The sequence below is a fragment of the Dendrobates tinctorius genome, unplaced genomic scaffold (genome assembly GCF_039654945.1).
Source record: "Dendrobates tinctorius isolate UK_male_01 unplaced genomic scaffold, ASM3965494v1 ptg000019l, whole genome shotgun sequence".
NCBI classification, from domain to species: Eukaryota; Metazoa; Chordata; class Amphibia; order Anura; family Dendrobatidae; genus Dendrobates; species Dendrobates tinctorius.
Genome location: NW_027361687.1, coordinates 69736244 through 69759418, shown reverse-complemented (window position 1 = coordinate 69759418; position 23175 = coordinate 69736244). Strand labels below are relative to the sequence as shown.

Genomic DNA, 23175 nt, shown 5'->3' with positions numbered 1-23175 from the left:
TATCAACGACCAAAGGGGCGGCAAATTTTTCGACCGCCCCGGGCGCCACAAACAGTTGCTACGCCACTGGCTGTGCCGAGGCATCTAGGGCATCGTAGGTACGCTCCACGGCTACTGCTAGTTGTGTGGATAGGATCAGGGGTCTGCAATCTGCTTAGTTACCAACCTCTCCTGGCTTTTTCCTGCCATCCTCCTCGGTGACCCATTCATAACAGAGCACACAGCGACCGGGCTTTTTGCAGGAGCAAACCCAGGCCGGAATAGTGGTGGAGAAATTCCTGAACCTCCAGGTTGAGGATGTGAGCCATGAAAGGCATATGTGTGAGGTTTCCCTGGCGTAGGGCCGCTACCAGGTTTGCACTGTTATCGCACACGGCCTTCCTGGCTCCAGGTTCAGTGGAGACAGCCATTGCTCAAACTCAGCCTGGAGAGCTGTCCACAACTATTCAGCTGCATGACTGCGATTTCCAAGGCATATTAATTTTAACGCTGCCTTATTGCGATGTGCACTGGCTGCACAGTACGGAGGTGGTGGGGATTCCATCTGCACTATTGGAACGCGTGTGGGTTTAATGGAGCGATTGAGGGCACAGGTGGAGCCCCTAGGGGAGGTGGAGGAGCCAGAAGTAGTGGAGGAAGCGTTATATAAAGAGGTTTGTCCCACAAGTCTTGGGGATTAAAAGAATTGGAGAGCAGCCCCTTGACCACCTGCCCCCAAAGCCACCAGAGTCACCCAGTGCCCAGTCAGCGAGATGTAACGCCCTTGGCCATGTTTGCTCATCCAAGTATCAGTGGTGAAATGCACCCTGGCAGACATGGATTTTTTTCATGGAATGGGTGATGTCTGCAACATGCTGATGTAGCGCAGGCACAGCTTTCTTAAAGAAGTAATTGCGATTGGACAACTAGAACTAGGGAACTGCGATGGCCTCAGCTTTTGGAAACCGTCTGCCTTTCACCATGCAGAAAGGCAGCATTTCCGTGGCAAACAGATTGGAGATGGTGGAGTTCAAGCTCTTAGCTTTGTCATGTGTAGGAGGAAAGGAAACAATCTTTTACGTGACCACAATTGCGGGACCGAGGGTTTACTGCTGTGCTGAGAGAGGGTGGAGTACGGTGAACCGCACAAAATGCTGGACCGTGAGTGAGGTGCAGGTGGAGATGTTATGGTGGATTGAGAAAGATGTGTTGTGCAAGGGGGCACAAAACAGCAATCATCTCCACTTCCGTAACAGCTGATGGGCTCTCAATCACCCTGACTGTAGCAAGTAAACAAGTGAAGTTTCTGTGGCCAGAGATCTGTGTCACCTTGGCACGGTGACTGAGAAGGAAGCAGCAGCAGATGTGGTTGATTGGACGGCCGGTGGTTGGTGAAACCTTCTAGTCGGCATTTTAGTGCAGTGAGATTCCCACACTAAAGTCATGTTGAACGCACATGTGCTGGTTCATGCATGTAGTTGTCAAGTTATTGCAATTTTTGCCTCTACTGAGTATTTTTTTAGGACAAACTACTGACGTAAAGCAATACACACAACAACCAACTAATATTTTTTTTTCTTTAATTCGCTTATTAAACGTCAAAGTACAAAGAATGCACAACATACATAATGACTTATGATAACAGGCACTTTACAAGCATACATGCCTCCGTCCATAATAAAATATAATACAAAGATATTGCACACTCTTATAAATGAACAAGGTAATGTGTATATTTCCTTCCAAGCATATGCAAAAGAAAATGACTGTTTATATATTTCCCCATGTGTATATCATTCTGATTTCACAAGCCTTGTCATGTCATGCAACAGTAAGAACTAACAAAAACTCCTAAACTACAACTACCACTACGTCAACTAATACCCACTATTTCCGCAGCCTAGTTTCCCATACCATATTATGTCACATGTGATGTTCAGTCTTGCAAAGTAAGGTGAGAGGAATTCCACCTCTCCCAGATCTTTTCAAACTTACCCGGGCATCCTCTATTTTGGTATAACGTACGCTCGTATGGAACAATTGAATTCACCAATTTAATCCAAAATCTAAGGTAAGGATCCGAACCACCCATCCACCTCAGTGCCAGCACCTTTCGTGCCATAAATAGCGTCTCACGCAAGAAAACCCCAGTATAGCGATCCCAGATCTCCTCCTCCCATACCCCAAACAAGCAAACCATTGGTTCTGGAAGGACAGGGGCCCGCACCAGGGACGTCAGTAATGTAGTCACCTCTTTCCAATAGTGAAAAATAATGGGACATTGCCACACCATATGAATAAAATCAGCATCTGGCAAATGACATCGCATACATTCTGACGATTGAAGTCGACCCATCCTAAAAAGTCGCCTCGGAGTTAAATATGATTGATTTATTATATACAGTTGTATCATTCTGTTATTAATAGATGGTGATACTCCAATCGGAGATTCCAGAATCTCCTCCCACTCCTCTCTTTGCGTATCAGGGATGAGTCGTTCCCACCTCATCTTAATAGAGCTTATGGCCAATTCTGCCCCTACCAACACCATATATGTGTACAAGGAGGATATGAGACCCTGGGGACCCTGCGAGTTAAGAATTCCTATCAGAGGTAAAGATGAAATAGTACGGTCCACACCCCCATCCCTCATTTGCGACTGAAGAGCCGATCTCAGCTGCAGATAGCGAAAAAATTGGGATCTCGGAATGTCGTGTGTGGCCTGCAATTGTTCAAAAGACTTCAAGGTCCCCTGGTCATACAAGTCCCCCACTGAAGAAACGCCACACTGAGTCCAAAAAACAGCGGATGGGTGATTCAGCAGCTCGGGAAAATAATTATTACTCCACAGGGGCATTTCAGCTACAACACCCCTAAACCCTATTACCTTCTTGATTTGTCTCCATATTAATCGTGCCAGCTGGAGCAGGGGTAGCAGACGTGGGACATTAGTCCTTTCCAACTCAAGGAAGCCTAATGGGCAATCTTCCTGTGCAGCGTGAAGCAGGTGACTTTCAGAATTAGGGAGGCAATTACCTGGCATCCATTTATTTAAAGCTTTAGCCTGCCCAGCTAAGTAGTACAGGAAAAAATCTGGCAACGCCGCCCCACCTCCCTTCTTTGGTCTTTGTAAAGTGGACAATTTAAGTTTGGGCCTAGTTTTTCCCCAAATAAAGGACGTGACCAAAGAATTAAGTTTGACAAAAAAGGACTTGGGCACCGCTACCGCACTGTGCTGGAGCGAGTAGCTAAATTTAGGGAGCATTATTATTTTAATCAGATTAATGCATCCAGCCACAGATAATGGGAGCTTACTCGAAGACGCAAATTTAATTTTAACCATGTCTAAAAACGGGTGGACATTAAGTTGTAAATCAAGCATGCTATGATTAGAGATATGGATGCCCGAATATTTAAAACTAGATACAATAGGCAGCGAGGAAAGAGTCTCTAACCGGGGCATCGGGGCATGGGAAAGGGGTAACAGGGCAGACTTCTCCCAATTTGTATGTAAACCTGAGTATTCACTGAATCTATCTATAAGGGATATCACCTGTGGCAAAGTTTCTTCCACATCATTCAAGAATATCACCATGTCATCGGCATATAGGCCTATGGTATCTACTCGACCTGCTATATCTATACCTCGGATATTAGGGGAGGACCTTATGCGTATTGCTAATGCCTCAATCGCAAGGGCGAAGAGGGCCGGGGAAAGAGGGCAACCCTGACGGGTTCCCCTATGCAACGTGAAAGACTCAGATATAGAATTATTTATTATAATACGGGCCTTGGGTTTCATGTACAATATTTTGATCCATGTTATAAATTAATTGCCAAAGCCATACCTTTGCAAACATGCGGAGAGTAAAGGCCATTCAAGAGAGTCAAAAGCCTTGGCGGCATCCAACGATGCCAATGCCCATCTATTGTCTGGCACCAGGGAACTATATTGGACTATTAACTGGACTCTTCTGATATTAATAGAGGTACTTTTGCCAGGCATAAAGCCCGTTTGATCTGAATGTATAAGATTCAATATAATGGAATTCAATCTGGTAGCTAGAATCTTGGTAAAGATTTTATAGTCCACATTCACTAGTGAAATGGGACGATAGGAGCCACATTCCAAAGGGTCCTTCCCCTCCTTGCGAAGCACTATGATATTAGCTCCGTAAAAGGACTCAGGCATAGAATTCCCTTCCCATATTCCCCAAAATACCTTTACCAAAAGTGGCGTCAATATGTCTCGATACTTCCTATATAGTTCAATAGGTAACCCATCAGGTCCAGGGGCCCTCCCAGAAGCCATATCTGTCATAGCCTTATCTATCTCTTCTGCGGTGAACTCAGTGTCCATATCGGACAGATAGTCTAAACATCCCAAAGTATCAAAGTCACTTCTAGATTCATATAATGACCCTAGTAATCCTGAAAGCAGCCAAAAATATCCTCAGTTGAAGACATCAGTGCACCATCCATCCTGCAAATCTGCAATATCGTATTAGAGGTATTATTTTGGCGCACCAGATAGGCCAAAAATTTGCCCGCCTGGTTCCCCAATTCGAAATAGGATTGACGAGTAAAGAATAATTTACGCTTAGACCTAGTGTCCATGTGTTGAGTATATAACCTCTGGGCAGCCAGCCACTCATTCCTGGTCCCACTGGTTTGGTTAGATATATATGTTGCCTCTGCGTCTCTCAGTCGTTGCTCCACCTCGTCATCCTTCCCCGCGGTTACCCGCTTAATATAAGAAATCGTGGAGGACAAGCAGCCCCTCAGATATGCCTTAAGGGCATCCCAGAATAAATTAATATCCCGAGGTTCCGGGTGGGACGCGATGAAGCAATTCAACTGATCAATCGTTCTGTCGGGAGACCCTATCAATTTTAACCAGAAAGGATTTAACTTCCAAGTTATGCCACTGTTTACTAGCCCAAACTTAAGTTTAAGGATAACCGGGCTATGATCGGAGATTCCCCTACTTCCATGCTCTATATTAGTCACCCACAATGCAAGACCTGCAGAGCCGTATAGTCCTATGCGTGATAGAGAACATTTAGTGGATGAGTGACAAGTGTATTCCCTTAGCTCAGGATGACGCATTCTCCTCAAATCCAGCCACCCCCCAAATAAATGATGACAACAGGGTTGTAGTCGTTGGGGAGGATCCCCCGGTCGTTTCGTCACCCAGCCTCAGTTTAACAAGACAGTTGTTCATGACCATATTGAAGTCGCCCATGCAAATAACATCTGCGTCCGGGTAATTAAGGGCAAAACTCATTGCCTTCTGCAGGATGGAAATACGAGCTCGAGGGGGGTTATAAATACATAAGACCACATATTTCCTAGTGTTTATCAACGCGTGGACAAAGATAAAGCGACTCTCAGGATCCCTTCGAGTTTCGCTCACCTCCCATCTGACGTCTCTATGTACCAACAGCGAGACCCCTCTCGAGTAACTGGTATGAAATGTATGGGCTGACCATTGTACCCAGGGTTTCTGCACACACCGCACTGTATCCCTAGTCAAGTGTGTCTCCACCAAGGCCACAACATGATGGCAGTAATGCCTGACCTGTGAGAAAACCTTGATCTTTTTCCGAGGAGTTTTTATTCCCCTCACATTCCATGTCATACATATTAACTCCGACCCCATATTGTACTCCTCTGAACATGATGCATAGTGTTACCCGGGCAAAATTTAGGAACATCACTTAGAGACTGAAATTGTTGTTGACTGCGATTATAACCTAAAAAGAAACAAAAACCACCGCGGAAAAGAAACAAGGTGAAAAAACAACAAACAGCGTAGGAGCAGAGTCCCGTACTCCCATCACCAAGCAAACAAGGGGATACCATCACTGAGCCCAGTGTCCAGTATTGTTGGAAACCTGAACGCTGTCAAGTAAAGCTCCAATCAGCCGATTAATAGAAAAATTCCAGCTAGCAATCGATGTATTAGGATTCTTTTTCAGCAGACTCTCCATGGGATTGCAACCATTCCGCCACTTCCGCCGGATCTGTAAAAAACGAAGTAGAACCCCCGTGGACCACCCGGAGCCGAGCCGGTTAAATCATCGAGTACACAATATTCCTCTCCCGTAGATGTCTCTTGACCTCCATAAACTGCGCCCGTTGCTTCTGGAGTTCCGCTGAGAAATCAGGGAAAATCGAGATCGTGGCGTTGTTGAACTTGATCGGACTCTTTGCCGCGCCAATCGTAGAGCCACGTCTCTATCCCTGTAGTTGAGAATGCGCGCCAAGAAGGGTCTAGGCGGGGCTCCCAGAGGAAAAGGCCTAGCAGGGACTCTGTGAGCCCTTTCCACCGCAATGATTGAGAATTCATCGCCCAAGGTGGTTTTGAGCCAATCTTCTAGGAATTGCTCCGGATGTTGTCCCTCCGATCGCTCCGGCAGGCCAATAATTCGGATATTGTTCCAACGCATCCTGTTTTCCAGGTCATCAGCCTTTTGCCTCCACGAATTCATGGAGCCTGCCACTTTCGTTAGCTTAGCTTCCGTGGGCGTAATGATGTCCTCCACCTGGGATACCCGCGTCTCCACCTCCGTAATGCGGCCCCTCATGGCTTGCATATCTTGTCGAAGGCGTCCCACCTCGGTGTATATGTCCTCTATCTTCCCAGATAGAGACGTCCTGGTCAAGGAGATGGCCTGCATGAGTTGCTCGGACGCATGTTTAAGGGTTAATTCCCCCTGCTCACACTCTTCCCCACCTTCAGAGGGGCGGTTCTTACGCTGAGTTTGTGTGGGGTTATTTTTAGTGGATCTTGAGCTCTCAGCATGGTCTATTCTGGCATATTCTTTTAGCTTTTCAGCCGCTGTTCCAGACCCCTTAGAACGACTCATTTTAGAAGCAATAGGATAAAACAGGGGAGTAGGAACCGTGCACTCCGGAGTCGCTAATCAGGATGACAGACAGGGTATGACAAGCAAATAGTGATTGCAGGGTCCCAGATGCAACACAGACCCTCAGCGTCTCACAAGGGGGACAATATCTAACTCCAGGCGGCAGGCAAGGGCCCCTTCCGCCCAGGAAACAACCCCCAAGGCCCCACAGGGATTACAGCCAGGGAGGGATCCAAGTCCCACTAGGTATGGCACTGGCAGGGCAGGCAATATGGTGAATAGGGGGGAGGCGGGGCCCAATTTTTCAGGGCTCACACCGCATGTCCCTCACAAATGATCCGATTATCTGCTCACCGTCCCTTGCTTCTTTAGCGCTGCAGGATGGAGCCTGGCGTCGCGTCTCACACAGACAGAGTGCGTGCCTCCAATATGGCTGCTGCCCCATGCAGGCCCCGCCGGCCGCCCAAGTCCCTGGAGCCGCAGGCACAAGAGAATCCAGCCACGCTCTCCAGCAGGTGTCCAGAAGCGACCCCGAGTTCAGAGGAGTCAAATAGCCGGCAAGTATGCCCCCAAAGAACGGGTCCGCTGATAGGATTTAGTCAGGATAGCAGGAGCTTCACAGAGCGCGTCCTCACTCCGTCGCTGCCATAGCCACGCCCCTCAACCAACTAATATTTATGTATAGTTTTAAGTATTGATGTGTAAATGCTCATGGAAGAATGGCAGACCATTCGGATTTAAAGTAGAACTCAACAGAGAAAAAAACAAATTAAGGTCAAAGTATAAACAATGGATAAGTGAAGCTGGATGTACAGTTGTGCTCAAAAGCTTACATACCCAGGCAGAATTTGAGCTTTCTTGGTCTTTTTTCAGAGAATATGAATATCACCAAAACTTTTTCTCCACTCATGGTTAGTGGTTGGGTGAAGTCATATGTTGTCAAACTACTGTGTTTTCTCTTTTTACCGTAAATCATAATGACAACCTGTCATGTACCCGCTTCTCAACACATGACTTGGGGTTGCGCCTGTAAGGTTTAATCTATTTCCTCTCACTCAGTCCCGCAATCATCCTCTGTCCTATGCTGCAATGGGAGCATAAATCACACCCCAGGACAGACCACGCACCCTGCTTTATATACGCTGCCACCACTCACCGAACACACGGGCGATGAGTCCCGGAAGTACTAATACTGCTGTCTGCCAATCACCGGGATCATATACTCTAAGGCTATGGATTCTTTTAGAGCATGCAAGGTTCAGACTTATTAAAGTTTTAAGCTGTAATAGAAAAGGTACAGCGCTTACAATAAAAGGATATAAAAATATGGAAATAAAAAGTGATAAACAAATTTTCAAAATAGTTATAAAAATAAGAGGGAGAAACTGACAGAGATATCTAAACTTTGCAGACTGGTAGTCTGCTTCCTGAGGGGGTGAGGAATATGAAATGGATCACATCAGCTTGGCTGCCCCTCAAACTGTGAACAACTTTCTTTGTGTAGCCCCCCAAGTTAGACTTAGCCTGGAGATCAGGTTTCTAGACCAGCCTTTCATGTTACTATTCTAATTACTGGTTATGATTGGACCATACCTACTTTACCAATGAATACATTATTTTTTACTCTAAACGATAGCAATTATCGGGTTCCATTTGGCATCCACCCTCAAGGCATCAGAGGAGTGAAATATCCCAATTCTGTGTGTTCGCAGGAAAGCCCCCTGGGGTCTGAGATCAGGAAAACGGCCTTTTCACAGGAAAACATATGTTATCACGTTTGTGAGACCTGCAGCCTAAGGGTAGATGCTAATTAACTGCTGGCCATACATCATCTACAAATACTTATTTCCACTACACAACCCAAAACATCTAAATGACCCTGCTCAAAAGTTTACATACCCTGGTGATTTTGGCCTGATAACATGCACAAAAGTTGACACAAATGGGTTTGACTGGCTGCTAAAGGTAACATCCTCAATTGTGACCTGTTTGCTTGTAATCAGTATGTGTGCATAAAAGATGAGTGAGTTTCTGGGATTCAGACACTCTTGCATCTTTCATCCAGCCACTGAGGTTTCTGGATTGTAAGTTATGGAGAAAGTAAAAGAATTGTCAACGGATCTACAGGAAAAGATAGTTGAACTGTATAAAACAAAAAGATTACAAAAAGATATACAAGGAATTGATAACGCAGTCAGCAGCGTTCAAACTGTGATTAACAAACGGAAAATCAGGGGCTCTGTAAAAACAAAAGCACGGTCAGGCAGACCAACAAAAATTTCATCCACAACTGCCAGGAAACTTGTTTGGGATGCAAAGAAAAATCCACAAATATCATCAGCTGAAATACTGGTCTCTCTGAAAACTAGCAGTGTGGTGTTTCAAGATGCACAATAAGGAGGCACTTGAAAAATGGGCTGCATGGTAGAGTCGCCAAAAGAAATCCATTACTGTGCAATTGCCACAAAGTATCTCGCCTACAATAGGCAAAACAGCACAGGGACAAGCCTTAAAACTTCTAGAACAAGGTAATTTGGAGTGATGAGATCAAAATTGAACTTTTTGGCCACAACCAAAACGTTCGATTTGGAGAGAGGTCAACAAGGCGTATGATGAAAGGAACACCATTCCTACTGTAAAGCACGGAGGTGGATCGCTGCTGTTTTGGAGATGTGTGATCTACAAAGGCACAGGAAACTTCATCAATGTTGAAGGAAAGATGAATGCAGCACGTTATCAGCAAATACTGCTGCACATGGGACGTACTTGGACGTTCCATCACGACAACGATCCGAAACGCAAAGCCAAGTCAACCTGTAATTGTCTACAGCAGAACAAAGTGAAGGTTCTGGAGTGGCCATCTCTGTCTCCTGACCTCAATATCATTTAACCACTCTATGGAGATCTCAAGTGCGCAGTTCGTGCTATACAGCCCAGGAATTAACAGGAACTGGAGAATTTTTGCCAAGAAGAGTGGGCAGCTTTACCACCTGTGAAAATAAAGAATGTCATCCACAACTACCAGAAAAGAATTCAAGCTGTCATTGATGCTAATGGGGGTAAAAACGATATTAAGAAATGAGGTATGTAAACTTTTTATCAGGGTCATTTGGATGTTTTGGGTTGTCATTATGATTTAAAAAGAGGAAACACAGTAGTTTTACAATAAATGGCTTCACCCATCCACTAACCATGAGTGGAGAAAAAGTTTTTGTGCTATCATTGATATTCTCTGAAAAAAGGCCAAGAAAGCAAAAATTCTGCAGGGGTATCTAAACTTTTGAGCACAACTGTATTAAAACACCTTTGTTATAAATACATGGCACAGAAAAAAACGGATTACTTACCGGTAATGCTCTTTTTATGAGTCCACGACAGCACCCACTGGAGAGAGGGATCTGCCCATAGGAACAGGAAACCTACAGAGATAAAAGAGGACGGTCGGCCTCTCCTCCTCAGTTGGATTTCAGAGTACCCGGAGGACTGCCAATTATTAGGCAATCATATTATTCAATGTTTTAATTTATCAATTTTTTATCTAAGAAGATGTATGCACACTATGTTAATTTCTAGGGAGGGTAGTGAGCAGGTGCTGTCGTGGACTCACTAAAAGAGCATTACTGGTAAGTAATCCGGCTTTTTACCCTTAGCCATGACAGCACCCACTGGAGAGACTTTCAGAGACCTTCACCTGGGAGGGACCACCGTGCTGAGGACAGCTCTACCAAAGGCTAGGTCAGAGGAGGATGATAAATGGAGCCTGTAGTGGTTATAGAAGGTTGAAGGTGTGCAGAAAGCCACAATATAACCTCCTTGTCTTCCTCCTCCATCACCTCCTCTGCTGAGCTACACAGCTGCGTACCTCTGGGTTCACACAAAGTGGGATATACAACCTCATTGTCATCCTCTCTGTTTTCACACTACTCACCCTGAGAGTCACCTACCTCCTCTTCCTTCCCTGATACCAAAATGCAGACCGCATGTGCCCACTGATGTGACGCCAGGCACAACCCACGGCTAGGCCGTGAATAAGTGCAGTCAGACGTTCCGGGGTCAATACCAAAAGATCACATCGTAAACCAAGGGAAAATACGAAGTTACAAGTCAGGTCATATGCCAGGGTCAGAATGCCAGAGAAACAGCAGATAAGCAAAGGGGTGATAACAAACAGGTAGTCTGAACACGGTCCAAAGGTCAGCAACAGAATTATCTGAGGAGTAAAAGGGTACCTGGAAATCTGGGTAACCTCCCTGAATATCACCCAGACATAGACATTTCCCGACGGCTTGCTGGCTTGAGCGCAAACGGAGCAGGCTTTGAGGAAATGTCCAGCACGACCACAATAAAGGCAAAGTCCAAGATCATGCCGACGCCTTCTTTCCATGACCTGAGAGCGGGCTGTTCCAACCTCCATTGTTTCTGTCTCAGGCAAGTGAACAGACTTGGGCAGGACGACTGAAGCCCCCTGTAGTTCACCACGTCTTTCACAAATTCAGCGATCCGTTCAAATGGCCTGGGTCATGGCCTCCCCCAAGGGTACAATGTGGAGTATGCAAAGCCAGGGCGTCCTTTAGAATATCAGAAAGACCATGGTGAAACTGACAGCTGCATCACTCTACAAAACCTCTGAGGACCATTGCTGGAACTCAGAGCTATAGTCCTCTGCGGTGCGGCCCCCTGTGTCAGGTTCATGATCTTAGCTTCTGCGTCCTGGGTCTTGTCAGATTTTGTCATAGATCATCCCTAGGGTGTCAAAAAAGGCATATACTGGACTGTTCTGGGGCTAGTGAAGACAAAGAGAATGCCCAAGTCTGAGGACCCCCTCGCACTAGGGACATAATTATTCCCACCCGCTTGGACTTATCCCCTGAAGACCAGGATCGTAAGGTAAAAAATAGTTTGCAGCTCTCCCTAAACACCCTAAACTGATCCTTCTCCCCCCGAGAATTTGTCAGGAAGTGTAACTACAGGTTCAGGAGAGACCAACTGCACATCAGAAGGTAAAGGAGTCATTACTACAATCGATGGTGAGGAGCTTTGGGAAGCATCCATAGTTCTAGAAAACTGACCCTGCAGCTAGGACTGTGCAGATTCTAGTTTCAGGTGTTCTCTTGCGAGATCCTGAACCATCTGGGTCAAATTTGTCACCTAATTACAGAGTACAAGACTAAGATCCACTGGTGAAGGGGAAAAAAAAAAGAAAAAAGTACTTTTTAGGGCCAGTCAAAATGTGACGCTAATCACAACCCATGGCTAGGCCGTGAATAAGCGCAGTCAGACGTTCCGGGGTCAATACCAAAAGATCACGTAGTAAACCAAGGGAAAATTTGAAGTCACAAGTCAGGTCACATGCCAGGGTCAGAATGCCAGAGAAACAGCGGATAAGCAAAGGAGCAATAACAAACGGGTAGTCTGGACACGGTCCAAAGGTCAGCAACGGAATATCAGATGCAATGGGGCAATGATAATTGGGTAGTATGAACATGGTCCAAAGGTCAGCAGCAGAATATCAGATGCAAAGGGGCAATGACAAACAGGTAGTCTGAACACAGTCCAAAGGTCAGCAGCAGAAGATCAGAACTTGCAGTACAGAGTACAGGCGAACACACCAGAGAGCACCAAGCTTTTGACTGGCAATGATCTGGGCCAGACAGCTTACCTAAATAACAGGGCAATTACCATGAATATGGAGCACCCGTGGAAGTCTCTGCACCTTCCAGTCAGATAGGTCAACAAAGCTGTCAATCAAAGCACCGACAGCTCAGCACGCCCCAGCACAAGATAGGATGCCAGAGCTGACCATCACAGAGTCCCAGACACTCTGAGCAGAGGAATCATGACAACTGGTATCTGAGTCTCATCAGGATCACTTCCACCGTTGGTGGTTAATATCTGGTGATGAGGGTTTGGATTCTGCTTGGACCCTATTGCGTCCAGCCCCACATCCAACATGAAATGATTTTGGGCATCGGTGTAGATGCTTTCCTCCTCTGGATTCTGTAATTTTTCGGAGCAGTAATAGAATGTGTGAACAGCTCTGCAGAACGGTCCATCTGTGTTTCCCCACAATCAGTTGGGCGTTTGGAAATTTGTGACATGGAGGAAACAAGGGTGAGAGGGGTGCCACCTCTGAGGATTATACTGTGTGTGATGCTAAAATGGAGGAAAAGGAGTCAAGGCCACTTGATGCAGCACTTGCTATCCACTGGAGCACATGCTCTTTCTGAGGATCATCTACAAGGTGTATTGCTGGGCGGCTGCCAAAGAAAGGTAGTCGAGTAGCCCGTCCAGTAACAGATGTTGTCAGTTGTGTTTGTGTATAGGACGAGACGGTGTTTGTTCAGTTGAGCTTTCATTAACAGTAACGCCTAACCAATGTAAACTTCAAACACCAAGCCTATTCCCCTTTTCACCACGATCTCGTTTTTTCCCACTCATGTTCCCCTCTTGTACTCTGGTGTTTCACAACCTTAGGTCCACACCTGTCAGTCACCTGTCACTAAATGAACACTCACTATTTATTTTCTTAGAGATTGTGCATAAACAACACTGTTATACCTACCGATCTTTAAAAGGAAATGTGGCCTCCCAATTCCTCACTGCAACACAGTTTTATTCCAAAGGATTTGGAGTAGCTAATTGGTCCTTCTGGCTGAACAACAATACAACAATATTATGCCTAATGATTTTTAAATGGAAATTTGGCCTTCTGATTTCTCGCTGAAACTCAATTTTATCACAAACGATTTGGAGAAGCTAGCTGGCCCTCTAGTCTGCACCCCAATATTAGACCTAATGATTTTAAAGTAGAAATCTGTCTGTCACGATCCATTTTTGGATCTGTGTCAGTTTGGGCTGCTCACATATAAATTTTTTTCCTTTCAGGCCATCGGGGGTTAATATTAGTTTTCCCTCCGGTGGCTGCTGGTGTTACTACATGTTTAGTTAGTCTGCGTGTTCTGGTGGTGACCACTCCCACCTTCCTATATAAGGTCACCTGGTGCATCAGCTGACTGTTGGTTATGACAGGTCCTTTATGGAAACAAACCGTGATGAAGACTTGAGCTACCTGGTGCAGTGGTGGTTCAGCTTATCGGGAGCAGTGGTGCTTCTGCTGAAGAGAGGAGCTTTCTGAGTTCAGGAGCCTTACTCTGCTGCTTGGAGCATTGGCAGCAGAGAAAGCTAAGTGTTGTTTTGTTTAACCCTGTCTGTTGTATCTCCCCTGGGTGTTTTATTATTTCAGCGGTGGGACCAGTGTCCGCACTTACCAATTCCCTACTAAGGGATAGGTGCAGGGCAAGTGAGGGCTAAGGTATTCTGCTCGTCAACAGATTGAAAGAACCTATATAGGGACGCTAGTAAGAGCAGGGCACATTCTCAGGAGAGTGCAGGAGGTGTCCATTTCCCCATTCCTTATCGCAGGGCCCACCGTTGTAATTGTCTCCCTGGTGTCCCCTTGTTTGTCCAGTTGTTTGGTGACTGACCGATTGCTGGGTCATTGCACACAGGGCCGGTCACATATCGTGACATTGGCTTTCTGATTTCTCACTGAAACACATTTTTATCACAAACTAGTTAGATGCTGGAAGATCAATTTCACATAGGACAGGATCCTATCTTGCTAACTGACAAGTTTACTCGCAGCACTATCAGGAACGGCTTCTCTGCACTGTGACACTGAAAAACTGGTTCCAGCAAAGTAAGATGTTTGCTTTTAATGTGGACATGGGCCTGTGACTAAGGCAGCTTGTGTCATGACGTGGATCGTTTCTGTGCCCTGATTGGCTGCCAGAATCTACACACTTTAAGTTAATGAAGAAAGAAAAAAAAATTACACTCCGCAGCTCCTCTGACCTAGACTCACCCCCTCCCCTCAAACACGTCCCCCCCTTCCCCACTGCTTATCATACAGCACCACAATCCTAGCCAAAGTCATTACAAAAGCATTAGTCGAAGCGCGATCATTTACCGAACTGTGACCGACTTTTTCCATCTTTGAGTAAAAATGCTCGGGATATCGAACCCGAAATCGAATGTGCTACATTCATGCTCAATTTGAGATTGGCGAATGTTTTCCAAGCAAGTTCTCTCATCTCTCATCTCTATCATTGACCGATCCTGCCAGAGATACAGCTGCTCCCTGCCAACCAAGCAGTAGTTTCTCTTTCTGTTGACAGGGTGGGACTACTGGTGTCATACTGATTGACACCTGGTTCTCTGCTGCCTAACTGAGGGAAGTTGGCTGCCAATTAGCATGACACCAGTAGTCCCGCCCTGTCAACAGGAAGAGCAACTGCTCTGTTGACAGGGAGCAGCTGAATCTCTGGCAGGAGGGGTCAATGACCAGCACCAGGTAAAACAAACAGGTAGACTGTTAGCAACGACATGCCTTTTTTAAAACTCACAGATATACCCTTTAAATAAAAAAAAAATTAAAGTATGTGCATACATTTTTTTTGCGGAGTTTTTCGTATGAAACTGAGCAAAACCTGTCAAGTTTTTCAGAAATTTGGAGGAAGAGTCAGAGACTTTCTGCTCAGTTTCTGCTCCAAAAGTTCCTTGTGTGCACGTAGCTCAAAGGAGGAGCATTTCTTGAAGCAGTTTCTTCTGAAAATCTTCAGCATATTTGAACAAAGCTTAGAAGGGATTACACTGCATCTTACCTCTAAAAACGGATGACTTTTTTATCAGCTTTGGTTACTCTCCTGCGACACTTTCTTAGCTGGCACAGCGAAACCAAATGTGTGTACGATCCTAGCCCTGTCTGTGACCCCTCAGTAGACCTCAGGAGGAACTCTTTATAGTAGAGCAGAGACCTTTGCTCTGCAGGTCCCTTGTAGAGAGAAGTGAGAGCATTGCCAGAGAATCTGAATGAATCAGACTCAAGTCACGAGGAATGGTTCATGGGTTGTCCACAGATGGTTATACTTAGAGTTCAGGCGGGTAAAGAAAAAAAAACCTCAAAATTCCTAGTAAGGAGCAAAAATAAGGGGCAGCACTCAGATGATCGGCTCTCCTTGGGTAACCTGAGCAAACACATGACACACGGACAAAGGAGTCACTTCTCGTTAGCTGTTTCGTACTTTAGGCTGACTGTTTTTTCTATTTTTTATTAAAGTTGGATGCCCATGTATATGTCTCAATTACTGCTCGCAAATGTGGCTAATGTGCCAAGTACACCGTGGCCATCGCAGTGCCCAACAGCTGCTCATATAACCTGCCACCCATGGCTTGTGACCACGGTGAAGTACTTTTTGCATCGTGGCTCTTACACCTTATAGTGGCTGATAGCGCATTAGGATGTATTATTTTCTGTACAATATAGCGGTGTTAATGGATCAAATTCAGAGTTTATTTTGGAGTACTTTTTTTTATCCCTAGCCCTAATAACCAATCAACACTAGGGATAGCGCAACAAAAATAAATAAAAAGAAATGCCCAACTACTTAGAAGCCAAGGGCAATAACGATCGTGGCATCCAAAGGGTTAAGTGCTTAAGATCAGAGGTAGCATATCACATCTTGTCACCAGCTGCCTATGGCACAGGCTCAGCTGTGCTTCACATTGTCATAAATGTACTTTATATAACTGTGAGGATGCAAAGCCCGCACCATACACCTACACAGATTATATGCTGTATATGCACGGTGCAAGGGCATTAAGGGGTTAGCTGTGTTTTAGTACACATCCTACTGTTGTAATCTCATACTTTTATGATTGTTTTATATGCCTCATGTGATATGTTTATTGAGAGTCGCAGCTGGGAGTTCAGCTCAGGCGGGCAAAACATCTGAGTGGCCCCAGCCCCTGCGCAGGAACTGTAATTACTACTATAGTGGTGCACCCTATAGGGTATACGGAAACCTCCGAAGATGGCCACAGTATAATGGGCCCACAGCTCCACCATACACAGTACTTATGCCCCCACAGCTCCTCTATATACAGTATAATGGGCTCACAGCCCCTATACACAGTATGATGGCCCACCACCCCACTATACGCAGTATCATAGGCCCACAGCTCCCATATACACAGTATAATGTCATTACAGCTCCCCTATACACAGCATGATGCCCCCACAGCTCCCTTGTACAGTATGATGCCCCCAGAGCTCCCTTACACACAATACGATGTAATTACATCTCCCCTATACACAGTATGTTGCCCTCCCAGCTCCCATGTACACAGTATGAGGTCATTACAGCACCCCTATACACAGTAAGATGCCCCCACAGCTCCCTGATACACAGTATGATGTCATTACAGCTTCCTTATACACAGTATGATGCCCTCACAGTTCCCATATACAAAGTATGATGTCATTACAGCTCCCCTATACACAGTATGATGTCATTACAGCTCCCCTATACACAGTATGATTCCCCCACAGCTCCCCCATACACAGTATGATGCCCCCACAGCTCCCTTATACGCAGTATGATGTCATTACAGCTCCCCTGTACACAGTATGATGTCATTACAGCTCCCTATACACATTATGATGCCCTCACAGTTCCCATATACACAGTATAATATCATTACAGCTATCGTTTACACAGTATGATGCCCCCACAGCTCCCTTATACACAGTATGATGCCCCACAGCTCCCCTATACACAGTATGATGTCATTACAGCTCTCCTATACACAGTATGATGCCCCCACAGCTCGCCTATACACAGTATCATCATCATGTCATTACAGCTCCCCTATACACAGTATGATGCCCCCACAGCTCCCTTATACACAGTATGATGCCCCCACAGATCCTCTATACACAGTATCATGTCATTACAGCTCCCTTATACACAGTTTGATGCCCCCACAGATCCTCTATACACAGTATGATGTCATTACAGCTCCCCTATACACAGTATGATGTCATTACAGCTCCCCTATACACAGTATGATGCCCCCACAGCTCCCTTATACACAGTATCATGTCATTACAGCTCCCTTATACACAGTTTGATGCCCCCACAGATCCTCTATACACAGTATGATGTCATTACAGCTCCCCTATACACAGTATGATGTCATTACAGCTCCCCTATACACAGTATGATGCCCCCACAGCTCCCTTATACAGAGTATCATGTCATTACGGCTCCCCTATACACAGTACGATGACCCCACAGCTCCCTTATACACAGTATCATGTCATTACAGCTCCCCTATACACAGTATGATGCCCCCACAGCTCCCCTATAAACAGTATGATGTCATTACAGCTCCCCTATGCACAGTATGATGCCCCCACAGCTCCCCTATACACAGTGTGACGCCCCCACAGCTCCCCCAAAACACAGTATCATGTCATTACAGCTACTCTATACACAGTATGATGCCCCCACAGCTCCCCTATATCCAGTATCATGTCATTACAGCTCCCTTATACCCAGTATGATGCCCTCACAGATCCTCTATACACAGTATTGTCATTACAGCTACTCTATACACAGTATGATGCCCCCACAGCTCCCCTATATACAGTATCATGTCATTACAGCTCCCTTATACCCAGTATGATGCCCTCACAGATCCTCTATACACAGTATTATGTCATTACAGCTACTCTATACACAGTATCATGTCACTACAGCTCCCCTATACACAGTATGATGCCCCCACAGCTCCTCAATTGTCAAGTACGTGGTTTGTGGAACCATTGTGTCACAGACCATGGAGAGCCTGGAAGGGCGTGACTAAGCGAGCACCTGACTATTCACACACAACAGGGTAGTTCAGCAAAGTCCCATTGCGGCTCTTTGCTTAGAGTGTAGCAGAGCACCTTTGGTAGCTCCCTGCTTGGAACACGAAACGTGCTAGGAGGCGGGTGGAGTTGAGAATGCATAAAAGAGGGGGAAGGTTTAGGATTTGAGGTCAGTCAGTTGGTGAGTCAGAGGGAGTCACTCAGAGAAAAGTGAGGAAAGGAGATCCCTGAGGGAGGGATGGAGGAAGGAGGTGCTGCAGCAGACCTGAGTGACCCGGGTCTGCTAGCATGGGAAAGGAAAGAAGGAGAAAGACATTGAACAGAAGCCTGAGCTTCCATAATAAAGAAAGACAAGTATGGAACATAGGAGAATAAGGGAACACGGAGGACGTGGGTTAGAGGAAGAACCCTGCCTAGAAGTTGTAAGCGCAAGGCCGGGGCCCGGTCCCCGAGGTTGTATAGACACTAATGGTTCTGCAGCAGACACCGGTGGAGTAATGGGCTGTAAGTGCACTACTCCCATCTAAGACTTGGGGGCACAACAGCAACACGGATAGCGAGCCGGGACTCAGGAGTAAGGAGTCCCCGAAGCAGGCTACAGCTGTCTGCCGTACAAGTAGAGTTCTTGGGAACATCTGTCAGGAGGCACTCCAGTGTAACTCAGTACTAGGAGATCTTCATACTAAAAGGCGCTATAGAGGAGACGTTCAGAAAGGCACGTGTTGGCGGAGTGTTGGAAGGGAGCATTCCATCTTGCCTGGAGGTTGGCTGAGTCCCTGACCTGGAGGACATGGCACGGAGGCAGGCACCCTTGTGTACCGCAGACTGTGAGTAAAGCTTTGGAACTAAAAGCCTTGGTGTCCTCCTTTGATTCTTGCGCCAACACACCCAGCACCGCTACATCTGGGTACCAGTTTTTACACCGCTTGTGCCTCTCCTCTTCCCCTACATCTACACTGCCCTGGGGCTACAGCTCCACCTGTGGGGAGCTCCACCATCTTGGCTGCAACACACCACAAGCCCCAGAGGATCTGCATGCAGCGTCGGCTCAACACCTCACTTGCCGAACACCACAGGTGGCGTCACGAACTATTCATCTAACTACATTCTACCATTCACAATTTCCCCAGTGCTTGGGCACCCAGGGCCACGGTCCGGGTCACTACTGCTGTGACACATCCCTCTGATACCGGCCCGGTACCGAGTACCCCACGGCCCTGGGAGTGCGACCCACATGCAGAGCATGGGGAAGGGAAGAACTGACCCCAGCACTGGTGAGTGAAGTAACGCGCGGAGACCCTGCCTGTCAGAGCAGGACTCCGGCGTGGTGCTAACATCTATACACAGTATGATGCCCCCACAGCTCCCATATACCCAGTATGATGCCCCCACAGCTCCCATATACCCAGTATGATGCCCCCACAGCTCCCCTATACACAGTATGATGCCTTCGCAGCTTTTCTAATGTCACGGATGTGGTTTGTGGAACCGCTGTGTCACAGACCATGGAGAGCCTGGAGGGGCGTGACTAAGCGAGCACCTGACTGTTCACTAGAGCCTCTGATGGTGAGGTTAGGCTTGTCTCCCAATCAACGCCAGGTGCCACGCCAGGACAGACCAATGGACGCGCAGCAGCTGGACCCAGAGGACAGACTGGAGGGAGCAGCTGGCAGAGTGTGAATCAGAGAGCAGCAAACAGAGTTTGCACCAGAGTGCAGCAGGCAGAGTTTGTATCGGAGTGCAGCAAGCAGGATCTGCACCAGAGTACAGCAGGGACTGGTATGCAAAACAGGAAGGTTGCTCAGGCACCTTACCAGTGGGGAGGAATGTAACACAGCTATTGGCTGGGGAGGAAATAGCAAGTGCACGCGCTGACCCTCTAAGATGGCGGGAGTGCAAGTGCTCCCCAAAGATACAGCCAGAGGATCATCTGAAAGCATGCAGAGCATGGGGAAGGTAAGAACTGACCCCAGCACTGGTGAGTGAAGTGACATGCTGAGACCCTGCCTGTCATAGCAGGACTCCGGCGTGGTGCTAACATCTATACACAGTATGATGCCTCCACAGCTCCCTTATACAGAGTATGATGCCTCCACAGCTCCCATATACCCAGTATGATGCCTCCACAGCTCCCTTATACAGAGTATGATGCCTCCAGAGCTCCCTTATACAGAGTATGATGCCTCCAGAGCTCCCTTATACAGAGTATGATGCCTCCAGAGCTCCCTTATACACAGCATGATGCCCCCACAGCTCCCCTATACACAGTATGATGCCCCCAGACCTCCCCTATACACAGTATGATGCCCCCACAGCTCCCTTATACACAGTATCATGTCATTACACCTCCGCTATACACAGCATGATGCCCCCACAGCTCCCTTATACACAGTATCATGTCCTTACACCTCCGCTATACACAGCATGATGCCCCCACAGCTCCCTTATACACAGTATCATGTCATTACACCTCCCCTATACACAGTATGATGCCCCCAGAGCTCCCCTATACAGAGTATGATGCCTCCAGAGCTCCCTTATACACAGCATGATGCCCCCACAGCTCCCCTATACACAGTATGATGCCCCCAGAGCTCCCCTATACACAGTATGATGCCCTCACAGCTCCCTTATACACAGTATCATGTCATTACACCTCCGCTATACACAGCATGATGCCCCCACAGCTCCCCAATACACAGTATCATATCATTACACCTCCGCTATACATAGCATGATGCCCCCACAGCTCCTCTATACACAGTATGATGCCCCCAGAGCTCCCCTATACACAGTATGATGCCTCCAGAGCTCCCTTATACACAGCATGATGCCCCCAGAGCTCCCCTATACACAGTATGATGCCCCCAAGCTCCCCTATACACAGTATGATGCCCCCACAGCTCCCTTATTCACAGTATCATGTAATTACACCTCCGCTATACACAGCATGATGCCCCCACAGCTCCCCTATACACAGTATGATGCCCCCAGAGCTCCCCTATACACAGTATGATGCCCCCAGAGCTCCCTTATACAGAGTATGATGCCTCCAGAGCTCCCTTATACACCGCATGATGCCCCCAGAGCTCCCCTATACACAGTATGATGCCCCCACAGCTCCCTTATACACAGTATCATGTCATTACACCTCCGCTATACACAGCATGATGCCCCCACAGCTCCCCTATACACAGTATGATGCCCCCAGAGCTCCCTTATACAGAGTATGATGCCTCCAGAGCTCCCTTATACACAGTATGATGCCCCCACAGCTCCCCTATACACAGTATGATGCCCCCACAGCTCCCCTATACACAGTATGATGCCCCCAGAGCTCCCTTATACACAGTATCATGTCATTACACCTCCGCTATACACAGCATGATGCCCCCACAGCTCCCCTATACACAGTATGATGCCCCCAGAGCTCCCCTATACACAGTATGATGCCCCCAGAGCTCCCTTATACAGAGTATGATGCCTCCAGAGCTCCCTTATACACAGCATGATGCCCCCACAGCTCCCCTATACACAGTATGATGCCCCCAGAGCTCCCTTATACACAGTATGATGCCCCCACAGCTCCCTTATACACAGTATCATGTCATTACACCTCCGCTATACACAGCATGATGCCCCCACAGCTCCTCTATACACAGTATGATGCCCCCAGAGCTCCCCTATACACAGTATGATGCCCCCAGAGCTCCCTTATACAGAGTATGATGCCTCCAGAGCTCCCTTATACACAGCATGATGCCCCCAGAGCTCCCCTATACACAGTATGATGCCCCCAGAGCTCCCCTATACACAGTATGATGCCACCAGAGCTCCCCTATACACAGTATGATGCCCCCACAGCTCCCTTATTCACAGTATCATGTCATTACACCTCCACTATACACAGCATGATGCCCCCACAGCTCCGCTATACACAGCATGATGCCCCCACAGCTCCCCTATACACAGTATGATGCCCCCAGAGCTCCCCTATACAAAGTTTGATGCCCCCAGAGCTCCCTTATACAGAGCATGATGCCTCCAGAGCGCCCTTATACACAGCATGATGCCCCCAGAGCTCCCCTATACACAGTATGATGCCCCCACAGCTCCCTTATACACAGTATCATGTCATTACACCTCCGCTATACACAGCATGATGCCCCCACAGCTCCCCTATACACAGTATGATGCCCCAGAGCTCCCTTATACAGAGTATGATGCCTCCAGAGCTCCCTTATACACAGTATGATGCCCCCACAGCTCCCCTATACACAGTATGATGCCCCCAGAGCTCCCCTATACACAGTATGATGCCCCCACAGCTCCCTTATACACAGTATCATGTCATTACACCTCCGCTATACACAGCATGATGCCCCCACAGCTCCCCTATACACAGTATGATGCCCCCAGAGCTCCCCTATACACAGTATGATGCCCCCAGAGCTCCCTTATACAGAGTATGATGCCTCCAGAGCTCCCTTATACACAGCATGATGCCCCCAGAGCTCCCCTATACACAGTATGATGCCCCCAGAGCTCCCTTATACAGAGTATGATTCCCCCAGAGCTCCCCTATACACAATATGATGCCCCCACTGCTCC

At 47.1% G+C, this 23175-nt stretch overlaps 1 protein-coding gene across 3 annotated transcripts in view; it reads right to left on the bottom strand.

Moving 5' to 3' along the window:
• The window catches only part of LOC141083046 (cathepsin K-like), a 97329-nt gene that overhangs the window by 31853 nt on the left and 42301 nt on the right, over positions 1-23175 (bottom strand). The window contains exon 1 of one of the 3 annotated variants that reach the window (XM_073567217.1): positions 15515-15710. The exons of the other annotated variants lie outside the window; for them this stretch is intronic. The gene's annotated coding sequence lies outside the window, so the exon portion shown is untranslated. Of the gene's footprint in view, positions 1-15514; positions 15711-23175 lie in introns of those variants that run through there. 3 annotated transcript variants of the gene reach the window in all.